At 40.1% G+C, this 24,849-nt stretch overlaps 1 protein-coding gene and 39 non-coding genes across 40 annotated transcripts in view; 18 read left to right on the forward strand and 22 right to left on the reverse strand.

Annotated features, from left to right (window-relative positions):
• The window catches only part of LOC133355844 (cytochrome c oxidase subunit 4 isoform 1, mitochondrial-like), a 554,855-nt gene that overhangs the window by 151,970 nt on the left and 378,036 nt on the right, over positions 1-24,849 (reverse strand). The gene's annotated exons all lie outside the window — the stretch shown is intronic.
• Positions 1,649-1,721, reverse strand: TRNAT-AGU (transfer RNA threonine (anticodon AGU)). The gene has a single exon. It is a non-coding gene; the product is annotated as a tRNA-Thr (tRNA).
• TRNAS-GCU (transfer RNA serine (anticodon GCU)) lies at positions 1,864-1,945 on the forward strand. Its single transcript has one exon. It is a non-coding gene; the product is annotated as a tRNA-Ser (tRNA).
• On the reverse strand, positions 2,464-2,536 carry TRNAT-AGU (transfer RNA threonine (anticodon AGU)). Its single transcript has one exon. It is a non-coding gene; the product is annotated as a tRNA-Thr (tRNA).
• Positions 2,679-2,760, forward strand: TRNAS-GCU (transfer RNA serine (anticodon GCU)). Its single transcript has one exon. It is a non-coding gene; the product is annotated as a tRNA-Ser (tRNA).
• On the reverse strand, positions 3,478-3,550 carry TRNAT-AGU (transfer RNA threonine (anticodon AGU)). The gene has a single exon. It is a non-coding gene; the product is annotated as a tRNA-Thr (tRNA).
• On the forward strand, positions 3,693-3,774 carry TRNAS-GCU (transfer RNA serine (anticodon GCU)). The gene has a single exon. It is a non-coding gene; the product is annotated as a tRNA-Ser (tRNA).
• On the reverse strand, positions 4,293-4,365 carry TRNAT-AGU (transfer RNA threonine (anticodon AGU)). The gene has a single exon. It is a non-coding gene; the product is annotated as a tRNA-Thr (tRNA).
• On the forward strand, positions 4,509-4,590 carry TRNAS-GCU (transfer RNA serine (anticodon GCU)). The gene has a single exon. It is a non-coding gene; the product is annotated as a tRNA-Ser (tRNA).
• TRNAT-AGU (transfer RNA threonine (anticodon AGU)) lies at positions 5,306-5,378 on the reverse strand. Its single transcript has one exon. It is a non-coding gene; the product is annotated as a tRNA-Thr (tRNA).
• TRNAS-GCU (transfer RNA serine (anticodon GCU)) lies at positions 5,520-5,601 on the forward strand. The gene has a single exon. It is a non-coding gene; the product is annotated as a tRNA-Ser (tRNA).
• TRNAT-AGU (transfer RNA threonine (anticodon AGU)) lies at positions 6,122-6,194 on the reverse strand. Its single transcript has one exon. It is a non-coding gene; the product is annotated as a tRNA-Thr (tRNA).
• Positions 6,337-6,418, forward strand: TRNAS-GCU (transfer RNA serine (anticodon GCU)). Its single transcript has one exon. It is a non-coding gene; the product is annotated as a tRNA-Ser (tRNA).
• Positions 7,138-7,210, reverse strand: TRNAT-AGU (transfer RNA threonine (anticodon AGU)). Its single transcript has one exon. It is a non-coding gene; the product is annotated as a tRNA-Thr (tRNA).
• TRNAS-GCU (transfer RNA serine (anticodon GCU)) lies at positions 7,353-7,434 on the forward strand. Its single transcript has one exon. It is a non-coding gene; the product is annotated as a tRNA-Ser (tRNA).
• TRNAS-GCU (transfer RNA serine (anticodon GCU)) lies at positions 8,166-8,247 on the forward strand. Its single transcript has one exon. It is a non-coding gene; the product is annotated as a tRNA-Ser (tRNA).
• Positions 8,965-9,037, reverse strand: TRNAT-AGU (transfer RNA threonine (anticodon AGU)). Its single transcript has one exon. It is a non-coding gene; the product is annotated as a tRNA-Thr (tRNA).
• Positions 9,180-9,261, forward strand: TRNAS-GCU (transfer RNA serine (anticodon GCU)). Its single transcript has one exon. It is a non-coding gene; the product is annotated as a tRNA-Ser (tRNA).
• Positions 9,780-9,852, reverse strand: TRNAT-AGU (transfer RNA threonine (anticodon AGU)). The gene has a single exon. It is a non-coding gene; the product is annotated as a tRNA-Thr (tRNA).
• Positions 9,995-10,076, forward strand: TRNAS-GCU (transfer RNA serine (anticodon GCU)). Its single transcript has one exon. It is a non-coding gene; the product is annotated as a tRNA-Ser (tRNA).
• On the reverse strand, positions 10,794-10,866 carry TRNAT-AGU (transfer RNA threonine (anticodon AGU)). The gene has a single exon. It is a non-coding gene; the product is annotated as a tRNA-Thr (tRNA).
• Positions 11,009-11,090, forward strand: TRNAS-GCU (transfer RNA serine (anticodon GCU)). The gene has a single exon. It is a non-coding gene; the product is annotated as a tRNA-Ser (tRNA).
• On the reverse strand, positions 11,812-11,884 carry TRNAT-AGU (transfer RNA threonine (anticodon AGU)). The gene has a single exon. It is a non-coding gene; the product is annotated as a tRNA-Thr (tRNA).
• On the reverse strand, positions 12,623-12,695 carry TRNAT-AGU (transfer RNA threonine (anticodon AGU)). Its single transcript has one exon. It is a non-coding gene; the product is annotated as a tRNA-Thr (tRNA).
• On the forward strand, positions 12,838-12,919 carry TRNAS-GCU (transfer RNA serine (anticodon GCU)). Its single transcript has one exon. It is a non-coding gene; the product is annotated as a tRNA-Ser (tRNA).
• Positions 13,638-13,710, reverse strand: TRNAT-AGU (transfer RNA threonine (anticodon AGU)). The gene has a single exon. It is a non-coding gene; the product is annotated as a tRNA-Thr (tRNA).
• TRNAT-AGU (transfer RNA threonine (anticodon AGU)) lies at positions 14,653-14,725 on the reverse strand. Its single transcript has one exon. It is a non-coding gene; the product is annotated as a tRNA-Thr (tRNA).
• On the forward strand, positions 14,868-14,949 carry TRNAS-GCU (transfer RNA serine (anticodon GCU)). Its single transcript has one exon. It is a non-coding gene; the product is annotated as a tRNA-Ser (tRNA).
• Positions 15,669-15,742, reverse strand: TRNAT-AGU (transfer RNA threonine (anticodon AGU)). Its single transcript has one exon. It is a non-coding gene; the product is annotated as a tRNA-Thr (tRNA).
• TRNAT-AGU (transfer RNA threonine (anticodon AGU)) lies at positions 16,479-16,551 on the reverse strand. The gene has a single exon. It is a non-coding gene; the product is annotated as a tRNA-Thr (tRNA).
• Positions 17,292-17,364, reverse strand: TRNAT-AGU (transfer RNA threonine (anticodon AGU)). The gene has a single exon. It is a non-coding gene; the product is annotated as a tRNA-Thr (tRNA).
• TRNAS-GCU (transfer RNA serine (anticodon GCU)) lies at positions 17,507-17,588 on the forward strand. Its single transcript has one exon. It is a non-coding gene; the product is annotated as a tRNA-Ser (tRNA).
• Positions 18,307-18,379, reverse strand: TRNAT-AGU (transfer RNA threonine (anticodon AGU)). The gene has a single exon. It is a non-coding gene; the product is annotated as a tRNA-Thr (tRNA).
• Positions 18,522-18,603, forward strand: TRNAS-GCU (transfer RNA serine (anticodon GCU)). The gene has a single exon. It is a non-coding gene; the product is annotated as a tRNA-Ser (tRNA).
• On the forward strand, positions 19,538-19,619 carry TRNAS-GCU (transfer RNA serine (anticodon GCU)). The gene has a single exon. It is a non-coding gene; the product is annotated as a tRNA-Ser (tRNA).
• TRNAT-AGU (transfer RNA threonine (anticodon AGU)) lies at positions 20,337-20,409 on the reverse strand. The gene has a single exon. It is a non-coding gene; the product is annotated as a tRNA-Thr (tRNA).
• Positions 21,351-21,423, reverse strand: TRNAT-AGU (transfer RNA threonine (anticodon AGU)). The gene has a single exon. It is a non-coding gene; the product is annotated as a tRNA-Thr (tRNA).
• TRNAS-GCU (transfer RNA serine (anticodon GCU)) lies at positions 21,566-21,647 on the forward strand. The gene has a single exon. It is a non-coding gene; the product is annotated as a tRNA-Ser (tRNA).
• TRNAT-AGU (transfer RNA threonine (anticodon AGU)) lies at positions 22,365-22,437 on the reverse strand. Its single transcript has one exon. It is a non-coding gene; the product is annotated as a tRNA-Thr (tRNA).
• Positions 22,580-22,661, forward strand: TRNAS-GCU (transfer RNA serine (anticodon GCU)). The gene has a single exon. It is a non-coding gene; the product is annotated as a tRNA-Ser (tRNA).

Genomic DNA, 24,849 nt, shown 5'->3' on the forward strand with positions numbered 1-24,849 from the left:
AGAACATAACTCTGATAATGTGCACTGTCCTTGAAGTTGATTGGTCCACACCCGAGACAGCTTTCCTTCGAGCCTAGTCTCATATGGGTTGGACCAGATGATGCCAAAAGGCGCACAACTCAAGGACAATGCACCATCAGAGTATGAGAGCTCGGGCTAAGCATCTACACTATGGGGACCTCATTTGCCAGTAAAAATATGATAATTGGTTCTTTATCCCTTCTATCTGGCAACAAAACTGACACCTTTTTACAAGGAGTCATGTTTGCATAGACCGCAATACCCTGCAGTCCTAATACAAACAAAAGAACATAACTCTGATAATGTGCACTGTCCTTGAAGTTGATTGGGTCCACACCGAAGACAGCTTTCCTTCGAGCCTAGTCTCATATGGGTTGGACCAGATGACGCCAAAAGGCGCACAACTCAAGGACAATGCACCATCAGAGTATGAGAGCTCGGGGCAAGCATCTACACTATGGGGACCTCATTTGCCAGTAAAAATATGATAATTGGTTCTTTACCCTTATTATCAGAGTTATGTTCTTTTGTTTGTATTATGACTGCAGGTATTGCGGTCTATGCAAACATGACTCCTTGTAAAAAGGTGTCAGTTTTGTTGCCAGATAGAAGGGTAAAGAACCAATTATCATATTTTTACTGGCAAATGAGGTCCCCATAGTGTAGATGCTTGCCCCGAGCTCTCATACTCTGATGGTGCATTGTCCTTGAGTTGTGCGCCTTTTGGCGTCATCTGGTCCAACCCATATGAGACTAGGCTCGAAGGAAAGCTGTCTCGGGTGTGGACCAATCAACTTCAAGGACAGTGCACATTATCAGAGTTATGTTCTTTTGTTTGTATTATGACTGCAGGTATTGCGGTCTATGCAAACATGACTCCTTGTAAAAAGGTGTCAGTTTTGTTGCCAGATAGAAGGGTAAAGAACCAATTATCATATTTTTACTGGCAAATGAGGTCCCCATAGTGTAGATGCTTGCCCCGAGCTCTCATACTCTGATGGTGCATTGTCCTTGAGTTGTGCGCCTTTTGGCGTCATCTGGTCCAACCCATATGAGACTAGGCTCGAAGGAAAGCTGTCTCGGGTGTGGACCAATCAACTTCAAGGACAGTGCACATTATCAGAGTTATGTTCTTTTGTTTGTATTATGACTGCAGGTATTGCGGTCTATGCAAACATGACTCCTTGTAAAAAGGTGTCAGTTTTGTTGCCAGATAGAAGGGTAAAGAACCAATTATCATATTTTTACTGGCAAATGAGGTCCCCATAGTGTAGATGCTTGCCCCGAGCTCTCATACTCTGATGGTGCATTGTCCTTGAGTTGTGCGCCTTTTGGCGTCATCTGGTCCAACCCATATGAGACTAGGCTCGAAGGAAAGCTGTCTCGGGTGTGGACCAATCAACTTCAAGGACAGTGCACATTATCAGAGTTATGTTCTTTTGTTTGTATTATGACTGCAGGTATTGCGGTCTATGCAAACATGACTCCTTGTAAAAAGGTGTCAGTTTTGTTGCCAGATAGAAGGGTAAAGAACCAATTATCAAGTCAAACTCAATTACCAGGTAGTTACTTGGATTATTAACCCGTAATGCACTCATGCAGAATAATACCATAAAATATCTCAATGAGGCACCACTGGGATTTGAACCCAGGATCTCCTGTTTACTAGACAGGCGCTTTACCAACTAAGCCATGGCGCCATATTCCTCTACGGAATTTTTTAAGTTTGCAAATCCACTGGCAAATTCACAGAAACTCCGATAAAAATGTTGATGCATTCAAGAAATGTGATGCCTAGAACGAATATATTTTTGAGATTAGTTATGAATCATGGCAACATGTGACAAGGTGGCCGAGTGGTTAAGGCGATGGATTGCTAATCCATTGTGCTCTGCACGCATGGGTTCGAATCCCATCCTTGTCGATTTGCTCTTTTTAGAGTGAAATCTCGAGAAGCCATTTTTTATGTCACTGATTGGGGATTATTTAACAAATTTAGCACCTTTAAGAAATGTGATGCTGAAAAATTATACTGCATTGAGATTGATCGAACGATTACCGTAATTCAGATGTGAGTTGGCTGAATCCTGAAGGTGAAACACTATTAATCCAACGTTTTCCACATGCATAGTTGCAATCGCCGTGTTTACTTTACAGATATATATATATATTTGGATATTGAATATTAATTGCGAAATCTCAAAATACGGTCGCATTGGGAAATGCAAAAGTTTATGTTCCCAAACAAAACAAAAACTTACATTTTCAATTTCTAAAAATAAATCAAGCACAGGATTAGAACTTGGCACCCATTTAATGTTGTGATGGAGTAACAAGTCTCCTTAACACTTCTATAGAAGTCAAACTCAATTACCAGATAGTTACTTGGATTATTAACCCGTAATGCACTCATGCAGAATAATACCATAAAATATCTCAATGAGGCACCACTGGGATTTGAACCCAGGATCTCCTGTTTACTAGACAGGCGCTTTACCAACTAAGCCATGGCGCCATATTCCTCTACGGAATTTCTTAAGTTTGCAAACCCACTGGCAAATTCACAGAAACTCCGATAAAAATGTTGATGCATTCAAGAAATGTGATGCCTAGAACGAATATATTTTTGAGATTAGTTATGAATCATGGCAACATGTGACAAGGTGGCCGAGTGGTTAAGGCGATGGATTGCTAATCCATTGTGCTCTGCACGCATGGGTTCGAATCCCATCCTTGTCGATTTGCTCTTTTTAGAGTGAAATCTCGAGAAGCCATTTTTTATGTCATTGATCGGGGATTATCTCATAAATTAGCACCATTAAGAAATGGAATGCTGAGAAATTACACTGCACTGTGATTGATCAAACGATTACCGTAATTTAGATGTGAGTTTGCTGAATCCTGAAGGTGAAACGCTATTACTGGTAGGAACAACAGTTCCACACTGCACACCAGGGATTATTTGTCCGTCTGTATGTCTGTCGCGCATAGCCACGCCCTCGATTTGTATTTCATAGAGCGCTTCGGACGGGCTCAGCACCACGTGACGCTCCGCTTGCGCCACGTGACACGGATCGCACGAATGCGCTGTCCAACCAAGTTCCTACCTGCGCACTCTGATGGAACGTGTTAATCCATCGTTATCCACATGAATAGTTGCAATCGGCTTGTTTGCTTCACAAGTATATATATGGATATTGAATATTAATTGCGAAATCTCAAATTACGGTCGCATTGGGAAATGCAAACGTTTATGTTCCAAAACAAAAACTTACATTTTCAATTTCTAAAAATAAATCAAGCACAGGATTTGAACTTAGCACCCATTTAATGTTGTGATGGAAGAACAAGTCTCCTTAACACTTCTATAGAAGTCAAACTCAATTACCAGGTAGTTACTTGGATTATTAACCCGTAATGCACTCATGCAGAATAATAACATAAAATATCTCAATGAGTCACCACTGGGATTTGAACCCAGGATCTCCTGTTTACTAGACAGGCGCTTTACCAACTATGCCATGGCGCCATATTCATCCACAGAATTTCTTAAGTTTACAATCCCACTGGCCAATTCACAGAAACTCCGATAAAAATGTTGATGCATTCAAGAAATGTGATGCCTAGAACGAATATATTTTTGAGATTAGTTATGAATCATGCCAACATGTGACAAGGTGGCCGAGTGGTTAAGGCGATGGACTGCTAATCCATTGTGCTCTGCACGCATGGGTTCGAATCCCATCCTTGTCGATTTGCTCTTTTTAGAGTGAAATCTAGAGAAGCCATTTTTTATGTCACTGATTGGGGATTATTTAACAAATTTAGCACCTTTAAGAAATGTGATGCTGAAAAATTATACTGCATTGAGATTGATCAAACGATTACCGTAATTCAGATGTGAGTTGGCTGAATCCTGAAGGTGAAACACTATTAATCCAACGTTTTCCACATGCATAGTTGCAATCGCCGTGTTTACTTTACAGATATATATATATATTTGGATATTGAATATTAATTGCGAAATCTCAAAATACGGTCGCATTGGGAAATGCAAAAGTTTGTGTTCCCAAACAAAACAAAAACTTACATTTTCAATTTCTAAAAATAAATCAAGCACAGGATTAGAACTTGGCACCCATTTAATGTTGTGATGGAGTAACAAGTCTCCTTAACACTTCTATAGAAGTCAAACTCAATTACCAGGTAGTTACTTGGATTATTAACCCGTAATGCACTCATGCAGAATAATACCATAAAATATCTCAATGAGGCACCACTGGGATTTGAACCCAGGATCTCCTGTTTACTAGACAGGCGCTTTACCAACTAAGCCATGGCGCCATATTCCTCTACGGAATTTTTTAAGTTTGCAAATCCACTAGCAAAGTTCACAGAAACTCCGATAAAAATGTTGATGCATTCAAGAAATGTGATGCCTAGAACGAATATATTTTTGAGATTAGTTATGAATCATGGCAACATGTGACAAGGTGGCCGAGTGGTTAAGGCGATGGATTGCTAATCCATTGTGCTCTGCACGCATGGGTTCGAATCCCATCCTTGTCGATTTGCTCTTTTTAGAGTGAAATCTCGAGAAGCCATTTTTTATGTCATTGATCGGGGATTATCTCATAAATTAGCACCTTTAAGAAATGGAATGCTGAGAAATTACACTGCACTGTGATTGATCAAACGATTACCGTAATTTAGATGTGAATTTGCTGAATCCTGAAGGTGAAACGCATTACAGGTAGGAACAACAGTTCCACACTGCCCACCAGGGATTATTTGTCCGTCTGTATGTCTGTCGCGCATAGCCACGCCCTCGATTTGTAGTTCATAGAGCGCTTCGGACGGGCTCAGCACCACGTGACGCGCCGCTTGCGCCACGTGACACGGATCGCACGAATGCGCTGTCCAACCAAGTTCCTACCTGCGCACTCTGAAGGAACGTGTTAATCCATCGTTCTCCACATGAATAGTTGCAATCGGCTTGTTTACTTCACAAGTATATATATGGATATTGAATATTAATTGTGAAATCTCAAATACGGTCGCATTGGGAAATGCAAACGTTTATGTTCCAAAACAAAAACTTACATTTTCAATTTCTAAAAATAAATCATGCACAGGATTTGAACTTGGCACCCATTTAATGTTGTGATGGAAAAACAAGTCTCCTTAACACTTCTATAGAAGTCAAACTCAATTACCAGGTAGTTACTTGGATTATTAACCCGTAATGCACTCATGCAGAATAATAACATAAAATATCTCAATGAGTCACCACTGGGATTTGAACCCAGGATCTCCTGTTTACTAGACAGGCGCTTTACCAACTATGCCATGGCGCCATATTCATCCACAGAATTTCTTAAGTTTACAATCCACTGGCCAATTCACAGAAACTCCGATAAAAATGTTGATGCATTCAAGAAATGTGATGCCTAGAACGAATATATTTTTGAGATTAGTTATGAATCATGCCAACATGTGACAAGGTGGCCGAGTGGTTAAGGCGATGGACTGCTAATCCATTGTGCTCTGCACGCATGGGTTCGAATCCCATCCTTGTCGATTTGCTCTTTTTAGAGTGAAATCTAGAGAAGCCATTTTTTATGTCACTGATTGGGGATTATTTAACAAATTTAGCACCTTTAAGAAATGTGATGCTGAAAAATTATACTGCATTGAGATTGATCAAACGATTACCGTAATTCAGATGTGAGTTGGCTGAATCCTGAAGGTGAAACACTATTAATCCAACGTTTTCCACATGCATAGTTGCAATCGCCGTGTTTACTTTACAGATATATATATATATATTTGGATATTGAATATTAATTGCGAAATCTCAAAATACGGTCGCATTGGGAAATGCAAAAGTTTGTGTTCCCAAACAAAACAAAAACTTACATTTTCAATTTCTAAAAATAAATCAAGCACAGGATTAGAACTTGGCACCCATTTAATGTTGTGATGGAGTAACAAGTCTCCTTAACACTTCTATAGAAGTCAAACTCAATTACCAGGTAGTTACTTGGATTATTAACCCGTAATGCACTCATGCAGAATAATACCATAAAATATCTCAATGAGGCACCACTGGGATTTGAACCCAGGATCTCCTGTTTACTAGACAGGCGCTTTACCAACTAAGCCATGGCGCCATATTCCTCTACGGAATTTTTCAAGTTTGCAAATCCACTAGCAAGTTCACAGAAACTCCGATAAAAATGTTGATGCATTCAAGAAATGTGATGCCTAGAACGAATATATTTTTGAGATTAGTTATGAATCATGGCAACATGTGACAAGGTGGCCGAGTGGTTAAGGCGATGGATTGCTAATCCATTGTGCTCTGCACGCATGGGTTCGAATCCCATCCTTGTCGATTTGCTCTTTTTAGAGTGAAATCTCGAGAAGCCATTTTTTATGTCATTGATCGGGGATCATCTCATAAATTTAGCACCTTTAAGAAATGGAATGCTGAGAAATTACACTGCACTGTGATTGATCAAACGATTACCGTAATTTAGATGTGAATTTTCTGAATCCTGAAGGTGAAACGCAATTACAGGTAGGAACAACAGTTCCACACTGCCCACCAGGGATTATTTGTCCGTCTGTATGTCTGTCGCGCATAGCCACGCCCTCGATTTGTAGTTCATAGAGCGCTTCGGACGGGCTCAGCACCACGTGACGCGCCGCTTGCGCCACGTGACACGGATCGCACGAATGCGCTGTCCAACCAAGTTCCTACCTGCGCACTCTGAAGGAACGTGTTAATCCATCGTTCTCCACATGAATAGTTGCAATCGGCTTGTTTACTTCACAAGTATATATATGGATATTGAATATTAATTGTGAAATCTCAAAATACGGTCGCATTGGGAAATGCAAACGTTTATGTTCCTAAACAAAAACTTACATTTTCAATTTCTAAAAATAAATCATGCACAGGATTTGAACTTGGCACCCATTTAATGTTGTGATGGAAAAACAAGTCTCCTTAACACTTCTATAGAAGTCAAACTCTATTACCAGGTAGTTAACTTGGATTATTAACCCGTAATGCACTCATGCAGAATAATAACATAAAATATCTCAATGAGTCACCACTGGGATTTGAACCCAGGATCTCCTGTTTACTAGACAGGCGCTTTACCAACTGTGCCATGGCGCCATATTCATCCACAGAATTTCTTAAGTTTACAATCCGACTGGCCAATTCACAGAAACTCCGATAAAAATGTTGATGCATTCAAGAAATGTGATGCCTAGAACGAATATATTTTTGAGATTAGTTATGAATCATGCCAACATGTGACAAGGTGGCCGAGTGGTTAAGGCGATGGACTGCTAATCCATTGTGCTCTGCACGCATGGGTTCGAATCCCATCCTTGTCGATTTGCTCTTTTTAGAGTGAAATCTAGAGAAGCCATTTTTTATGTCACTGATTGGGGATTATTTAACAAATTTAGCACCTTTAAGAAATGTGATGCTGAAAAATTATACTGCATTGAGATTGATCAAACGATTACCGTAATTCAGATGTGAGTTGGCTGAATCCTGAAGGTGAAACACTATTAATCCAACGTTTTCCACATGCATAGTTGCAATCGCCGTGTTTACTTTACAGATATATATATATTTGGATATTGAATATTAATTGCGAAATCTCAAAATACGGTCGCATTGGGAAATGCAAAAGTTTGTGTTCCCAAACAAAACAAAAACTTACATTTTCAATTTCTAAAAATAAATCAAGCACAGGATTAGAACTTGGCACCCATTTAATGTTGTGATGGAGTAACAAGTCTCCTTAACACTTCTATAGAAGTCAAACTCAATTACCAGGTAGTTACTTGGATTATTAACCCGTAATGCACTCATGCAGAATAATACCATAAAATATCTCAATGAGGCCCCACTGGGATTTGAACCCAGGATCTCCTGTTTACTAGACAGTCGCTTTACCAACTAAGCCGTGGCGCCATATTCCTCTACGGAATTTTTTAAGTTTGCAAATCCACTGGCAAATTCACAGAAACTCCGATAAAAATGTTGATGCATTCAAGAAATGTGATGCCTAGAACGAATATATTTTTGAGATTAGTTATGAATCATGGCAACATGTGACAAGGTGGCCGAGTGGTTAAGGCGATGGATTGCTAATCCATTGTGCTCTGCACGCATGGGTTCGAATCCCATCCTTGTCGATTTGCTCTTTTTAGAGTGAAATCTCGAGAAGCCATTTTTTATGTCATTGATCGGGGATCATCTCATAAATTTAGCACCTTTAAGAAATGGAATGCTGAGAAATTACACTGCACTGTGATTGATCAAACGATTACCGTAATTTAGATGTGAATTTGCTGAATCCTGAAGGTGAAACGCAATTACAGGTAGGAACAACAGTTCCACACTGCCCACCAGGGATTATTTGTCCGTCTGTATGTCTGTCGCGCATAGCCACGCCCTCGATTTGTAGTTCATAGAGCGCTTCGGACGGGCTCAGCACCACGTGACGCGCCGCTTGCGCCACGTGACACGGATCGCACGAATGCGCTGTCCAACCAAGTTCCTACCTGCGCACTCTGAAGGAACGTGTTAATCCATCGTTCTCCAAATGAATAGTTGCAATCGGCTTGTTTACTTCACAAGTATATATATGGATATTGAATATTAATTGTGAAATCTCAAATACGGTCGCATTGGGAAATGCAAACGTTTATGTTCCAAAACAAAAACTTACATTTTCAATTTCTAAAAATAAATCATGCACAGGATTTGAACTTGGCACCCATTTAATGTTGTGATGGAAAAACAAGTCTCCTTAACACTTCTAAAGAAGTCAAACTCAATTACCAGGTAGTTACTTGGATTATTAACCCGTAATGCACTCATGCAGAATAATAACATAAAATATCTCAATGAGTCACCACTGGGATTTGAACCCAGGATCTCCTGTTTACTAGACAGGCGCTTTACCAACTAAGCCATGGCGCCATATTCCTCTACAGAATTTCTTAAGTTTACAATCCCACTGGCCAATTCACAGAAACTCCGATAAAAATGTTGATGCATTCAAGAAATGTGATGCCTAGAACGAATATATTTTTGAGATTAGTTATGAATCATGCCAACATGTGACAAGGTGGCCGAGTGGTTAAGGCGATGGACTGCTAATCCATTGTGCTCTGCACGCATGGGTTCGAATCCCATCCTTGTCGATTTGCTCTTTTTAGAGTGAAATCTAGAGAAGCCATTTTTTATGTCACTGATTGGGGATTATTTAACAAATTTAGCACCTTTAAGAAATGTGATGCTGAAAAATTATACTGCATTGAGATTGATCAAACGATTACCGTAATTCAGATGTGAGTTGGCTGAATCCTGAAGGTGAAACACTATTAATCCAACGTTTTCCACATGCATAGTTGCAATCGCCGTGTTAACTTTACAGATATATATATATATTTGGATATTGAATATTAATTGCGAAATCTCAAAATACGGTCGCATTGGGAAATGCAAAAGTTTATGTTCCCAAACAAAACAAAAACTTACATTTTCAATTTCTAAAAATAAATCAAGCACAGGATTAGAACTTGGCACCCATTTAATGTTGTGATGGAGTAACAAGTCTCCTTAACACTTCTATAGAAGTCAAACTCAATTACCAGGTAGTTACTTGGATTATTAACCCGTAATGCACTCATGCAGAATAATACCATAAAATATCTCAATGAGGCACCACTGGGATTTGAACCCAGGATCTCCTGTTTACTAGACAGGCGCTTTACCAACTAAGCCATGGCGCCATATTCCTCTACGGAATTTCTTAAGTTTGCAAACCCACTGGCAAATTCACAGAAACTCCGATAAAAATGTTGATGCATTCAAGAAATGTGATGCCTAGAACGAATATATTTTTGAGATTAGTTATGAATCATGGCAACATGTGACAAGGTGGCCGAGTGGTTAAGGCGATGGATTGCTAATCCATTGTGCTCTGCACGCATGGGTTCGAATCCCATCCTTGTCGATTTGCTCTTTTTAGAGTGAAATCTCGAGAAGCCATTTTTTATGTCATTGATCGGGGATTATCTCATAAATTAGCACCATTAAGAAAGGGAATGCTGAGAAATTACACTGCACTGTGATTGATCAAACGATTACCGTAATTTAGATGTGAGTTTGCTGAATCCTGAAGGTGAAACGCTATTACTGGTAGGAACAACAGTTCCACACTGCCCACCAGGGATTATTTGTCCGTCTGTATGTCTGTCGCGCATAGCCACGCCCTCGATTTGTATTTCATAGAGCGCTTCGGACGGGCTCAGCACCACGTGACGCGCCGCTTGCGCCACGTGACACGGATCGCACGAATGCGCTGTCCAACCAAGTTCCTACCTGCGCACTCTGAAGGAACGTGTTAATCCATCGTTATCCACATGAATAGTTGCAATCGGCTTGTTTACTTCACAAGTATATATATGGATATTGAATATTAATTGCGAAATCTCAAATTACGGTCGCATTGGGAAATGCAAACGTTTATGTTCCAAAACAAAAACTTACATTTTCAATTTCTAAAAATAAATCAAGCACAGGATTTGAACTTGGCACCCATTTAATGTTGTGATGGAAGAACAAGTCTCCTTAACACTTCTATAGAAGTCAAACTCAATTACCAGGTAGTTACTTGGATTATTAACCCGTAATGCACTCATGCAGAATAATAACATAAAATATCTCAATGAGGCACCACTGGGATTTGAACCCAGGATCTCCTGTTTACTAGACAGGCGCTTTACCAACTAAGCCATGGCGCCATATTCCTCTACAGAATTTCTTAAGTTTACAATCCCACTGGCCAATTCACAGAAACTCCGATAAAAATGTTGATGCATTCAAGAAATGTGATGCCTAGAACGAATATATTTTTGAGATTAGTTATGAATCATGGCAACATGTGACAAGGTGGCCGAGTGGTTAAGGCGATGGACTGCTAATCCATTGTGCTCTGCACGCATGGGTTCGAATCCCATCCTTGTCGATTTGCTCTTTTTAGAGTGAAATCTCGAGAAGCCATTTTTTATGTCATTGATCGGGGATTATCTCATAAATTTAGCACCTTTAAGAAATGGAATGCTGAGAAATTACACTGCACTGTGATTGATCAAACGATTACCGTAATTTAGATGTGAATTTGCTGAATCCTGAAGGTGAAACGCAATTACAGGTAGGAACAACAGTTCCACACTGCCCACCAGGGATTATTTGTCCGTCTGTATGTCTGTCGCGCATAGCCACGCCCTCGATTTGTATTTCATAGAGTGCTGCGGGGCGGGCTCAGCACCACGTGACGCGCCGCTTGCGCCACGTGACACGGATCGCACGAATGCGCTGTCCAACCAAGTTCCTACCTGCGCACTTCTGAAGGAACGTGTTAATCCATCGTTCTCCACATGAATAGTTGCAATCGGCTTGTTTACTTCACAAGTATATATATGGATATTGAATATTAATTGCGAAATCTCAAAATACGGTCGCATTGGGAAATGCAAACGTTTATGTTCCAAAACAAAAACTTACATTTTCAATTTCTAAAAATAAATCAAGCACAGGATTTGAACTTGGCACCCATTTAATGTTGTGATGGAAAAACAAGTCTCCTTAACACTTCTATAGAAGTCAAACTCAATTACCAGGTAGTTAACTTGGATTATTAACCCGTAATGCACTCATGCAGAATAATAACATAAAATATCTCAATGAGGCACCACTGGGATTTGAACCCAGGATCTCCTGTTTACTAGACAGGCGCTTTACCAACTAAGCCATGGCGCCATATTCATCCACAGAATTTCTTAAGTTTACAATCCCACTGGCCAATTCACAGAAACTCCGATAAAAATGTTGATGCATTCAAGAAATGTGATGCCTAGAACGAATATATTTTTGAGATTAGTTATGAATCATGCCAACATGTGACAAGGTGGCCGAGTGGTTAAGGCGATGGACTGCTAATCCATTGTGCTCTGCACGCATCGGTTCGAATCCCATCCTTGTCGATTTGCTCTTTTTAGAGTGAAATCTAGAGAAGCCATTTTTTATGTCACTGATTGGGGATTATTTAACAAATTTAGCACCTTTAAGAAATGTGATGCTGAAAAATTATACTGCATTGAGATTGATCAAACGATTACCGTAATTCAGATGTGAGTTGGCTGAATCCTGAAGGTGAAACACTATTAATCCAACGTTTTCCACATGCATAGTTGCAATCGCCGTGTTTACTTTACAGATATATATATATGGATATTGAATATTAATTGCGAAATCTCAAAATACGGTCGCATTGGGAAATGCAAAAGTTTATGTTCCCAAACAAAACAAAAACTTACATTTTCAATTTCTAAAAATAAATCAAGCACAGGATTAGAACTTGGCACCCATTTAATGTTGTGATGGAGTAACAAGTCTCCTTAACACTTCTATAGAAGTCAAACTCAATTACCAGGTAGTTACTTGGATTATTAACCCGTAATGCACTCATGCAGAATAATACCATAAAATATCTCAATGAGGCACCACTGGGATTTGAACCCAGGATCTCCTGTTTACTAGACAGGCGCTTTACCAACTAAGCCATGGCGCCATATTCCTCTACGGAATTTTTTAAGTTTGCAAATCCACTGGCAAATTCACAGAAACTCCGATAAAAATGTTGATGCATTCAAGAAATGTGATGCCTAGAACGAATATATTTTTGAGATTAGTTATGAATCATGGCAACATGTGACAAGGTGGCCGAGTGGTTAAGGCGATGGATTGCTAATCCATTGTGCTCTGCACGCATGGGTTCGAATCCCATCCTTGTCGATTTGCTCTTTTTAGAGTGAAATCTCGAGAAGCCATTTTTTATGTCATTGATCGGGGATCATCTCATAAATTTAGCACCTTTAAGAAATGGAATGCTGAGAAATTACACTGCACTGTGATTGATCAAACGATTACCGTAATTTAGATGTGAATTTGCTGAATCCTGAAGGTGAAACGCAATTACAGGTAGGAACAACAGTTCCACACTGCCCACCAGGGATTATTTGTCCGTCTGTATGTCTGTCGCGCATAGCCACGCCCTCGATTTGTAGTTCATAGAGCGCTTCGGACGGGCTCAGCACCACGTGACGCGCCGCTTGCGCCACGTGACACGGATCGCACGAATGCGCTGTCCAACCAAGTTCCTACCTGCGCACTCTGAAGGAACGTGTTAATCCATCGTTCTCCACATGAATAGTTGCAATCGGCTTGTTTACTTCACAAGTATATATATGGATATTGAATATTAATTGTGAAATCTCAAAATACGGTCGCATTGGGAAATGCAAACGTTTATGTTCCAAAACAAAAACTTACATTTTCAATTTCTAAAAATAAATCATGCACAGGATTTGAACTTGGCACCCATTTAATGTTGTGATGGAAAAACAAGTCTCCTTAACACTTCTATAGAAGTCAAACTCAATTACCAGGTAGTAACTTGGATTATTAACCCGTAATGCACTCATGCAGAATAATAACATAAAATATCTCAATGAGGCACCACTGGGATTTGAACCCAGGATCTCCTGTTTACTAGACAGGCGCTTTACCAACTAAGCCATGGCGCCATATTCCTCCACAGAATTTCTTAAGTTTACAATCCCACTGGCCAATTCACAGAAACTCCGATAAAAATGTTGATGCATTCAAGAAATGTGATGCCTAGAACGAATATATTTTTGAGATTAGTTATGAATCATGGCAACATGTGACAAGGTGGCCGAGTGGTTAAGGCGATGGATTGCTAATCCATTATGCTCTGCACGCATGGGTTCGAATCCCAGCCTTGTCGATTTGCTCTTTTTAGAGTGAAATCTCGAGAAGCCATTTTTTATGTCATTGATCGGGGATCATCTCATAAATTTAGCACCTTTAAGAAATGGAATGCTGAGAAATTACACTGCACTGTGATTGATCAAACGATTACCGTAATTTAGATGTGAGTTTGCTGAATCCTGAAGGTGAAACGCTATTACTGGTAGGAACAACAGTTCCACACTGCCCACCAGGGATTATTTGTCCGTCTGTATGTCTGTCGCGCATAGCCACGCCCTCGATTTGTATTTCATAGAGCGCTTCGGACGGGCTCAGCACCACGTGACGCGCCGCTTGCGCCACGTGACACGGATCGCACGAATGCGCTGTCCAACCAAGTTCCTACCTGCGCACTCTGAAGGAACGTGTTAATCCATCGTTATCCACATGAATAGTTGCAATCGGCTTGTTTGCTTCACAAGTATATATATGGATATTGAATATTAATTGCGAAATCTCAAATTACGGTCGCATTGGGAAATGCAAACGTTTATGTTCCAAAACAAAAACTTAAATTTTCAATTTCTAAAAATAAATCAAGCACAGGATTTGAACTTGGCACCCATTTAATGTTGTGATGGAAGAACAAGTCTCCTTAACACTTCTATAGAAGTCAAACTCAATTACCAGGTAGTTACTTGGATTATTAACCCGTAATGCACTCATGCAGAATAATAACATAAAATATCTCAATGAGTCACCACTGGGATTTGAACCCAGGATCTCCTGTTTACTAGACAGGCGCTTTACCAACTATGCCATGGCGCCATATTTCTCTACAGAATTTCTTAAGTTTACAATCCCACTGGCCAATTCACAGAAACTCCGATAAAAATGTTGATGCATTCAAGAAATGTGATGCCTAGAACGAATATATTTTTGAGATTAGTTATGAATCATGGCAACATGTGACAAGGTGGCCGAGTGGTTAAGGTGATGGACTGCTAATCCATTGTGCTCTGCACGCATGGGTTCGAATCCCATCCTTGTCGATTTGAGCTTTTTAGAGTGAAATCTCGAGAAGCCATTTTTTATGTCATTGATCGGGGATTATCTCATAAATTTAGCACCTTTAAGAAATGGAATGCTGAGAAATTACACTGCACTGTGATTGATCAAACGATTACCGTAATTTAGATGTGAATTTGCTGAATCCTGAAGGTGAAACGCAATTACAGGTAGGAACAACAGTTCCACACTGCCCACCAGGGATTATTTGTCCGTCTGTATGTCTGTCGCGCATAGCCACGCCCTCGATTTGTATTTCATAGAGCGCTTCAGACGGGCTCAGCACCACGTGACGCGCCGCTTGCGCCACGTGACACGGATCGCACGAATGCGCTGTCCAACCAAGTTCCTACCTGCGCATTCTGAAGGAACGTGTTAATCCATCGTTCTCCACATGACTAGTTGCAATCGGCTTGTTTACTTCACAAGTATATATATGGATATTGAATATTAATTGCGAAATCTCAAAATACGGTCGCATTGGGAAATGCAAACGTTTATGTTCCAAAACAAAAACTTACATTTTCAATTTCTAAAAATAAATCAAGCACAGGATTTGAACTTGGCACCCATTTAATGTTGTGATGGAAAAACAAGTCTCCTTAACACTTCTATAGAAGTCAAACTCAATTACCAGGTAGTTAACTTGGATTATTAACCCGTAATGCACTCATGCAGAATAATAACATAAAATATCTCAATGAGGCACCACTGGGATTTGAACCCAGGATCTTCCTGTTTACTAGACAGGCGCTTTACCAACTAAGCCATGGCGCCATATTCATCCACAGAATTTCTTAAGTTTACAATCCCACTGGCCAATTCACAGAAACTCCGATAAAAATGTTGATGCATTCAAGAAATGTGATGCCTAGAACGAATATATTTTTGAGATTAGTTATGAATCATGCCAACATGTGACAAGGTGGCCGAGTGGTTAAGGCGATGGACTGCTAATCCATTGTGCTCTGCACGCATCGGTTCGAATCCCATCCTTGTCGATTTGCTCTTTTTAGAGTGAAATCTAGAGAAGCCATTTTTTATGTCACTGATTGGGGATTATTTAACAAATTTAGCACCTTTAAAAAATGTGATGCTGAAAAATTATACTGCATTGAGATTGATCAAACGATTACCGTAATTCAGATGTGAGTTGGCTGAATCCTGAAGGTGAAACACTATTAATCCAACGTTTTCCACATGCATAGTTGCAATCGCCGTGTTTACTTTACAGATATATATATATATGGATATTGAATATTAATTGCGAAATCTCAAAATACGGTCGCATTGGGAAATGCAAACGTTTATGTTCCAAAACAAAAACTTACATTTTCAATTTCTAAAAATAAATCAAGCACAGGATTTGAACTTGGCACCCATTTAATGTTGTGATGGAAAAGCAAGTCTCCTTAACACTTCTATAGAAGTCAAACTCAATTACCAGGTAGTTAACTTGGATTATTAACCCGTAATGCACTCATGCAGAATAATAACATAAAATATCTCAATGAGGCACCACTGGGATTTGAACCCAGGATCTCCTGTTTACTAGACAGGCGCCTTACCAACTAAGCCATGGCGCCATATTCATCCACAGAATTTCTTAAGTTTACAATCCCACTGGCCAATTCACAGAAACTCCGATAAAAATGTTGATGCATTCAAGAAATGTGATGCCTAGAACGAATATATTTTTGAGATTAGTTATGAATCATGCCAACATGTGACAAGGTGGCCGAGTGGTTAAGGCGATGGACTGCTAATCCATTGTGCTCTGCACGCATCGGTTCGAATCCCATCCTTGTCGATTTGCTCTTTTTAGAGTGAAATCTAGAGAAGCCATTTTTTATGTCACTGATTGGGGATTATTTAACAAATTTAGCACCTTTAAGAAATGTGATGCTGAAAAATTATACTGCATTGAGATTGATCAAACGATTACCGTAATTCAGATGTGAGTTGGCTGAATCCTGAAGGTGAAACACTATTAATCCAACGTTTTCCACATGCATAGTTGCAATCGCCGTGTTTACTTTACAGATATATATATATATGGATATTGAATATTAATTGCGAAATCTCAAAATACGGTCGCATTGGGAAATGCAAAAGTTTATGTTCCCAAACAAAACAAAAACTTACATTTTCAATTTCTAAAAATAAATCAAGCACAGGATTAGAACTTGGCACCCATTTAATGTTGTGATGGAGTAACAAATCTCCTTAACACTTCTATAGAAGTCAAACTCAATTACCAGGTAGTTACTTGGATTATTAACCCGTAATGCACTCATGCAGAATAATACCATAAAATATCTCAATGAGGCACCACTGGGATTTGAACCCAGGATCTCCTGTTTACTAGACAGGCGCTTTACCAACTAAGCCATGGCGCCATATTCCTCTACGGAATTTTTTAAGTTTGCAAATCCACTGGCAAATTCACAGAAACTCCGATAAAAATGTTGATGCATTCAAGAAATGTGATGCCTAGAACGAATATATTTTTGAGATTAGTTATGAATCATGGCAACATGTGACAAGGTGGCCGAGTGGTTAAGGCGATGGATTGCTAATCCATTGTGCTCTGCACGCATGGGTTCGAATCCCATCCTTGTCGATTTGCTCTTTTTAGAGTGAAATCTCGAGAAGCCATTTTTTATGTCATTGATCGGGGATCATCTCATAAATTTAGCACCTTTAAGAAATGGAATGCTGAGAAATTACACTGCACTGTGATTGATCAAACGATTACCGTAATTTAGATGTGAATTTGCTGAATCCTGAAGGTGAAACGCAATTACAGGTAGGAACAACAGTTCCACACTGCCCACCAGGGATTATTTGTCCGTCTGTATGTCTGTCGCGCATAGCCACGCCCTCGATTTGTAGTTCATAGAGCGCTTCGGACGGGCTCAGCACCACGTGACGCGCCGCTTGCGCCACGTGACACGGATCGCACGAATGCGCTGTCCAACCAAGTTCCTACCTGCGCACTCTGAAGGAACGTGTTAATCCATCGTTCTCCACATGAATAGTTGCAATCGGCTTGTTTACTTCACAAGAATATATATGGATATTGAATATTAATGGTGAAATCTCAAAATACGGTCGCATTGGGAAATGCAAACGTTTATGTTCCAAAACAAAAACTTACATTTTCAATTTCTAAAAATAAATCATGCACAGGATTTGAACTTGGCACCCATTTAATGTTGTGATGGAAAAACAAGTCTCCTTAACACTTCTATAGAAGTCAAACTCAATTACCAGGTAGTAACTTGGATTATTTACCCGTAATGCACTCATGCAGAATAATAACATAAAATATCTCAATGAGGCACCACTGGGATTTGAACCCAGGATCTCCTGTTTACTAGACAGGCGCTTTACCAACTAAGCCATGGCGCCATATTCCTCCACAGAATTTCTTAAGTTTACAATCCCACTGGCCAATTCACAGAAACTCCGATAAAAATGTTGATGCATTCAAGAAATGTGATGCCTAGAACGAATATATTTTTGAGATTAGTTATGAATCATGGCAACATGTGACAAGGTGGCCGAGTGGTTAAGGCGATGGACTGCTAATCCATTGTGCTCTGCACGCATGGGTTCGAATCCCATCCTTGTCGATTTGCTCTTTTTAGAGTGAAATCTCGAGAAGCCATTTTTTATGTCATTGATCGGGGATTATCTCATAAATTTAGCACCTTTAAGAAATGGAATGCTGAGAAATCACACTGCACTCTGATTGATCAAACGATTACCGTAATTTAGATGTGAATTTGCTGAATCCTGAAGGTGAAACGCAATTACAGGTAGGAACAACAGTTCCACACTGCCCACCAGGGATTATTTGTCCGTCTGTATGTCTGTCGCGCATAGCCACGCCCTCGATTTGTATTTCATAGAGCGCTTCGGACGGGCTCAGCACCACGTGACGCGCCGCTTGCGCCACGTGACACGGATCGCACGAATGCGCTGTCCAACCAAGTTCCTACCTGCGCACTCTGAAGGAACGTGTTAATCCATCGTTCTCCACATGAATAGTTGCAATCGGCTTGTTTACTTCACAAGTATATATATGGATATTGAATATTAATTGTGAAATCTCAAAATACGGTCGCATTGGGAAATGCAAACGTTTATGTTCCAAAACAAAAACTTACATTTTCAATTTCTAAAAATAAATCAAGCACAGGATTTGAACTTGGCACCCATTTAATGTTGTGATGGAAAAACAAGTCTCCTTAACACTTCTATAGAAGTCAAACTCAATTACCAGGTAGTTAACTTGGATTATTAACCCGTAATGCACTCATGCAGAATAATAACATAAAATATCTCAATGAGGAACCACTGGGATTTGAACCCAGGATCTCCTGTTTACTAGACAGGCCCTTTACCAACTAAGCCATGGCGCCATATTCCTCCACAGAATTTCTTAAGTTTACAATCCCACTGGCCAATTCACAGAAACTCCGATAAAAATGTTGATGCATTCAAGAAATGTGATGCCTAGAACGAATATATTTTTGAGATTAGTTATGAATCATGGCAACATGTGACAAGGTGGCCGAGTGGTTAAGGCGATGGACTGCTAATCCATTGTGCTCTGCACGCATGGGTTCGAATCCCATCCTTGTCGATTTGCTCTTTTTAGAGTGAAATCTCGAGAAGCCATTTTTTATGTCATTGATCGGGGATTATCTCATAAATTTAGCACCTTTAAGAAATGGAATGCTGAGAAATTACACTGCACTGTGATTGATCAAACGATTACCGTAATTTAGATGTGAATTTGCTGAATCCTGAAGGTGAAACGCAATTACAGGTAGGAACAACAGTTCCACACTGCCCACCAGGGATTATTTGTCCGTCTGTATGTCTGTCGCGCATAGCCACGCCCTCGATTTGTATTTCATAGAGCGCTTCGGACGGGCTCAGCACCACGTGACGCGCCGCTTGCGCCACGTGACACGGATCGCACGAATGCGCTGTCCAACCAAGTTCCTACCTGCGCACTCTGAAGGAACGTGTTAATCCATCGTTCTGCACATGAATAGTTGCAATCGGCTTGTTTACTTCACAAGTATATATATGGATATTGAATATTAATTGCGAAATCTCAAAATAGGTCGCATTGGGAAATGCAAACGTTTATGTTCCAAAACAAAAACTTACATTTTCAATTTCTAAAAATAAATCAAGCACAGGATTTGAACTTGGCACCCATTTAATGTTGTGATGGAATAACAAGTCTCCTTAACACTTCTATAGAAGTCAAATTCAATTACCAGGTAGTTACTTGGATTATTAACCCGTAATGCACTCATGCAGAATAATAACATAAAATATCTCAATGAGGCACCACTGGGATTTGAACCCAGGATCTCCTGTTTACTAGACAGGCGCTTTACCAACTAAGCCATTGCGCCATATTCCTCTACGGAATTTCTTAAGTTTGCAATCCCACTGGCAAATTCACAGAAACTCCGATAAAAATGTTGATGCATTCAAGAAATGTGATGCCTAGAACGAATATATTTTTGAGATTAGTTGTGAATCATGGCAACATGTGACAAGGTGGCCGAGTGGTTAAGGCGATGGACTGCTAATCCATTGTGCTCTGCATGCATGGGTTCGAATCTCGTCCTTGTCGATTTGCTCTTTTTAGAGTGAAAGCTCGAGAAGCCATTTTTTACGTCATTTATCGGGGATTATCTCATAAATTTAGCACCTTTAAGAAATGGAATGCTGAGAAATTACACTGCACTGTGATTGATCAAACGATTACCATAATTTAGATGTGAGTTTGCTGAATCCTGAAGGTGAAACGCTATTACAGGTAGGAACAACAGTACCACACTGCCCACCAGGGATTATTTGTCCGTCTGTATGTCTGTCGCGCATAGCCACGCCCTCGATTTTTATTTCATAGAGCGCTTCGGACGGGCTCAGCACCACGTGACGCGTCGCTTGCGCCACGTGATACGGATCGCACGAATGTGCTGTCCAACCAAGTTCCTACCTGCGCACTCCGAAGGAACGTGTTAATCCATCGTTATCCACATGAATAGTTGCAATCGGCTTGTTTACTTCACAAGTATATATATGGATATTGAATATTAATTGCGAAATCTCAAAATAGGTCGCATTGGGAAATGCAAACGTTTATGTTCCAAAACAAAAACTTACATTTTCAATTTCTAAAAATAAATCAAGCACAGGATTTGAACTTGGCACCCATTTAATGTTGTGATGGAATAACAAGTCTCCTTAACACTTCTATAGAAGTCAAATTCAATTACCAGGTAGTTACTTGGATTATTAACCCGTAATGCACTCATGCAGAATAATAACATAAAATATCTCAATGAGGCACCACTGGGATTTGAACCCAGGATCTCCTGTTTACTAGACAGGCGCTTTACCAACTAAGCCATTGCGCCATATTCCTCTACGGAATTTCTTAAGTTTGCAATCCCACTGGCAAATTCACAGAAACTCCGATAAAAATGTTGATGCATTCAAGAAATGTGATGCCTAGAACGAATATATTTTTGAGATTAGTTGTGAATCATGGCAACATGTGACAAGGTGGCCGAGTGGTTAAGGCGATGGACTGCTAATCCATTGTGCTCTGCATGCATGGGTTCGAATCCCATCCTTGTCGATTTGCTCTTTTTAGAGTGAAAGCTCGAGAAGCCATTTTTTACGTCATTTATCGGGGATTATCTCATAAATTTAGCACCTTTAAGAAATGGAATGCTGAGAAATTACACTGCACTGTGATTGATCAAACGATTACCATAATTTAGATGTGAGTTTGCTGAATCCTGAAGGTGAAACGCTATTACAGGTAGGAACAACAGTACCACACTGCCCACCAGGGATTATTTGTCCGTCTGTATGTCTGTCGCGCATAGCCACGCCCTCGATTTTTATTTCATAGAGCGCTTCGGACGGGCTCAGCACCACGTGACGCGTCGCTTGCGCCACGTGATACGGATCGCACGAATGTGCTGTCCAACCAAGTTCCTACCTGCGCACTCCGAAGGAACGTGTTAATCCATCGTTATCCACATGAATAGTTGCAATCGGCTTGTTTACTTCACAAGTATATATATGGATATTGAATATTAATTGCGAAATCTCAAAATAGGTCGCATTGGGAAATGCAAACGTTTATGTTCCAAAACAAAAACTTACATTTTCAATTTCTAAAAATAAATCAAGCACAGGATTTGAACTTGGCACCCATTTAATGTTGTGATGGAAAAACAAGTCTCCTTAACACTTCTATAGAAGTCAAACTCAATTACCAGGTAGTTACTTGGATTATTAACCCGTAATGCACTCATGCAGAATAATAACATAAAATATCTCAATGAGGCACCACTGGAATTTGAACCCAGGATCTCCTGCTTACTAGACAGGCGCTTTACCAACTAAGCCATGGCGCCATATTCCTCTACAGAATTTCTTAACTTTGCAATCCCACTGGCAAATTCACAGAAACTCCGATTAAAATGTTGATGCATTCAAGAAATGTGATGCCTAGAACGAATATATTTTTGAGATTAGTTAAGAATCATGGCAACATGTGACAAGGTGGCCGAGTGGTTAAGGCGATGGACTGCTAATCCATTGTGCTCTGCACGCATGGGTTCGAATCCCATCCTTGTCGATTTGCTCTTTTTAGAGTGAAATCTAGAGAAGCCATTTTTTATGTCACTGATTGGGGATTATTTAACAAATTTAGCACCTTTAAGAAATGTGATGCAGAAAAGATATACTGCATTGAGATTGATCAAACGATTACCGTAATTCAGATGTGATTTTGCTGAATCCTGAAGGTGAAACGCTATTACAGGTAAGAACAACAGACTTCTATAGAAAAGTTACAGATACATGTTTTTCCATCACAATATTAAATTCCCCTTTGCGTGCCAAGTTCAAATCCTGTGCTTCATTCATTTTTAGAAATTGAAAATGTAAGTATTTGTCTTGTTTGGGAACATAAATTACTGAAGTAATTCATATTATTTGGGTCTTTCGGTAAAGCCACGTAGATAGAACAAATAATACAAATAATAACAATATCACGACCTTTTGATCGCAACACAAGCAATTATCATCAGGTGAAAAATATAGCTGGAGAGCTGCTGAGAATATATGGTGGGAGCGCTGCTAAGGCAGGATGTTATAAAGGTTTGAGATGGGTGTAGCCCAAGGGTCAGTGGGCGGGGCTAGAGATGAAACTTGCATGTCAATGTAAGATAGGAGAAATCTTGACAAACGAGATTAGCATGTCAATGCAAGAAATTTGCTTGTAAATGTAAGCTCGGAGAGAGCTCGGAAAGAGCCATCGCCACGTGGAAAAGGATGGCAAGCCGCCATTTACTAACACAGCTAACGGTGGCTGTGTTAGTAACTCAGAGAGTCGAAAATAACTGCTCACATAGGTAGGTAGGGAGGAAACATCACAGCCAGTTATGACCTAAACTGGTTAATAGCGTCTTTCTAATGATTGCTCAGTTTGTACCCATCTTCTCGGTTGAAATTGTGTCTGAGTCTTTTTATTTGGATGGCTTCATGAACGAATCTTTGCTGATAGCGAGTGGGCTTGCAGAGTACCCTCGTCTTGGCAAAATCAATTTCGCGTGTGCCCACAGCGTTAAAACAATGATCAGCCACGGCTGAGGTATTGAGGACCAATAGATAGCTAAGCGGAATATTCATCGTCATAACCTTTCTATAAATATTATAGTAACTGCAATAATTTCAATATATTGAGGACCAAGGGAATTTTACTATTGTAAAGACGACTGGGACGGACTTGTCTTGAGATGGTTTCTTTATTGAAGAACACGAACACTTGAACAGGCGGGAGACCCCACTCCAGGCAGCCCGGAGCCTCCCGCCTATTCTCCTTATATACGGTGCGTAGACACGCCCCTGTCCCGTGTCCATGCTCCTATTCTCGAAACTTCATGCTGGTCCTTGACCACCCATTCTACTCCTGTCCTTCAACGTCACTTGGCCATGCCCCTATTCTCGATCATTCCCGTGGCCACCGGCCCATTCGCACTGCACGCTGAATCCCCTGTCATTACCTCCCGTGGCCACTAGTCCATTCCCACGGTAGGTTGCCTCTACTGTCATTACCCTATTATTATTACCCTATAGAATTGATGAGATAGCACAGGGAAAATGTGAGGTTCAAAATTAACCCACTGAATGTAAAACCCCATTAAAAAGGATCACAAACCTTGTCCTGTGGTTATAATTTGCTGACAAGTTATGAAAAGTTAATCTGATACTGGGTTCACGTCTTCAATGTACAGGTATCCCTCGCTTTACGAACGTTCGGCTTACAAATACTTCGTATTAACGCAATTGACGAGATATGGACCCTTTTCGAGAACCAAATCGAATTTTGGCGTGAACAAAATTTCAGGCGGCATGCGCCATGAGATCACAAAACAAGATGCCACCTGGGAGGCTGCATCGTCATCCATCCGCGACAGCGTCACGCAGTCCCTGTAGTGCAACGGCAACACCTCCACATCGCCTTCTAGTCATTCCAACGTGCAGACATGTTGGTGAGTTCCCTGAGAAGGTAAATTATTATTTCTTTTAAATTCATTAGTATTCAACCGTTTTCATATTTACGTTATTTTTTTCATTATGAAAAGTTATATAGGTTTTATATTTGTATGTTAAGAGTCGAGTTGGAATGACTGTCCGAAACACATCCCTAAATCTTCGTATTAAATTAATGGGAAAAGCCATTCCGATTTACGAAATTTCGTTTGGTGTTTTTTTTTTTAAGAACGCATCCCTTTCGTAAATCGAGGGACACCTGCATTTGT

Source organism: Lethenteron reissneri, chromosome 52, assembly GCF_015708825.2.
Source record: "Lethenteron reissneri isolate LAM-NWPU_2019-01 chromosome 52, ASM1570882v1, whole genome shotgun sequence".
NCBI classification, from domain to species: Eukaryota; Metazoa; Chordata; class Hyperoartia; order Petromyzontiformes; family Petromyzontidae; genus Lethenteron; species Lethenteron reissneri.